This window comes from Dermacentor andersoni, chromosome 5 (assembly GCF_023375885.2).
Source record: "Dermacentor andersoni chromosome 5, qqDerAnde1_hic_scaffold, whole genome shotgun sequence".
Taxonomy (NCBI): domain Eukaryota; kingdom Metazoa; phylum Arthropoda; class Arachnida; order Ixodida; family Ixodidae; genus Dermacentor; species Dermacentor andersoni.
The window spans coordinates 181,862,182-181,864,749 of record NC_092818.1 but is presented as its reverse complement, the minus strand read 5'-3'; positions in this window follow the sequence as shown (position 1 = coordinate 181,864,749).

The following is a 2,568-nucleotide window of genomic DNA, read 5'->3' as shown; positions in this document are numbered from 1 at the left end:
GAGTTCGAAGTCATTTCGAAGTCGAAGTCACGGTGGTAGAAGTGTCGAAGTACGCGTGATTCATAACCTTGATAATTAAGGGCGGTAGGCAAAAAATGTAAAGTGCACCTTTAGCAATGTTCAAATGTTTTAGGAAAGAATATTTTTACCGATTAGCTTATCTTTACTAAAAAATATGCAACTCACAATATGGCGGTGGCGCCTTGGTGACAGTTGGTTTAACTGGTTTCGCTTTCGTTTCTTGACTCGCATGCCCAACGCTGCTCATTGCTCCGATTTAGCGGCTAGATGCGCACAGGGCATCAATATACTGAAAAATTAAAGGGGCCCTGAACCACACTTTATCGAAGTGGAGAAAGGCATTTGAAGTGAAAATAGGCTGTTTCAGAAATACTTTGCCACAAAAAGTACTTCAATGCGTTCAGCAGAAGCGCAGTTATCGGCAATCAAACACTGCCTCCGCTGTGCCCCCGTTCCATGTTCCGTTCCTTCTTCAATGCCTTGCACTGCGAAGGCTACGACGCAGTAAGTCGTGCTCACAACGCTCCACCGGCTAAATGTCACCGTGGTGCTCAGTTCAAATTTCATTTTGAATGTTAGCGGCATTGTGGGAGAATACTCACTCACACTCACTCACCATAATTTTTCCAGGCCCCGAACTCACTCACGTTCACGCTCAGCTCCACTCACACTCACAAGCGCCCACTCACGCTCGCACTCACCTCCACTCACTCGCACTCACATTCATTCACACTCACTGGCACTCACTCGCACTCACCTCCACTCACAATCGCTGGCACTCACTCGCACTCGCACTCACCTCCGCTCACACTCACTGGCACTCACTCGCACTCGCCCTCACCTCCACTCACACTCACTGGCACTCTCTCGCACTCGCCTCCACTCACACTCACTGGCACTCACTCGCACTCGTCCTCACCTCCACTCACACTCCCTGGCACTCACTCGCACTCGCACTCACCTTCGCTCACACTCACTGGCACTCACTCGCACTCGCACTCACCTTCGCTCACACTCACTGGCACTCACTCGCACTCGCACTCACCTCCGCTCACACGGACTGGCACTCTCTCGCACTCCACCTCCGCTCACACTCACTGGCACTGACTCGCACTCGCCTCCACTCACACTCCCTGGCACTCACTCGCACTCGCCCTCACCTCCACTCACACTCACTGGCACTCTCTCGCACTCGCCTCCACTCACACTCACTGGCACTCACTCGCACTCGTCCTCACCTCCACTCACACTCACTGGCACTCACTCGCACTCGCCTCCACTCACACTCCCTGGCACTCACTCGCACTCGCACTCACCTTCGCTCACACTCACTGGCACTCACTCGCACTCGCACTCACCTTCGCTCACACTCACTGGCACTCACTCGCACTCGCCTCCACTCACACTCACTGGCACTCACTCGCACTCGCCTCTACTCACACTCCCTGGCACTCACTCGCACTCGCACTCACCTCCACTCACACTCCCTGGCACTCACTCGCACTCGCACTCACCTTCGCTCACACTCACTGGCACTCACTCGCACTCGCACTCACCTTCGCTCACACTCACTGGCACTCACTCGCACTCGCACTCACCTCCGCTCACACGGACTGGCACTCTCTCGCACTCCACCTCCGCTCACACTCACTGGCACTGACTCGCACTCGCCTCCACTCACACTCCCTGGCACTCACTCGCACTCGCCCTCACCTCCACTCACACTCACTGGCACTCTCTCGCACTCGCCTCCACTCACACTCACTGGCACTCACTCGCACTCGTCCTCACCTCCACTCACACTCACTGGCACTCACTCGCACTCGCCTCCACTCACACTCCCTGGCACTCACTCGCACTCGCACTCACCTTCGCTCACACTCACTGGCACTCACTCGCACTCGCACTCACCTTCGCTCACACTCACTGGCACTCACTCGCACTCGCACTCACCTCCACTCACACTCACTGGCACTCTCTCGCACTCGCCTCCACTCACACTCACTGGCACTGACTCGCACTCGCCTCCACTCACATTCCCTGGCACTCACTCGCACTCGCACTCACGCCTTTGAAATGAATGCGAGTGAATGTGAGTGAATGAGTGAGTGCGCCGACCTATGGTTAGCGTAGACGCCACGACTTCCGCCTTTGGTGCCAAGGTTGCCCTCAGCGTGCCGGAGTGCGCTTAGCCAATGGACCCGTGGCAGCACCCCGCGGCGGCCTCGGTATCTATGCCATGTAGCCGACCGCAGCTTGATGTCAGCTATAGGCCAATAGCAGCCGTCTAAGGGAATGACGAAATAGTGTATCTAGAAGAGAGTGAGAACAGGGCCTTCTGTTGAAAAGAGCGCTTGAGAGAAAAGTGACTTGGCGATCCGCTCGCGAGCTCCATGCACCGCGTACGACAGCAAAATTTGGCTGAGATGTTCACAGCAGCGTGTGCTACCAGCGGACTACGCTATTTCACCAAGCCCGAGGGGTTGTTCAGGACCCAGTTAAGGTGGCTGGTATGATAAAGTGAGCATTTTCCTTGGTAAGAGGTGT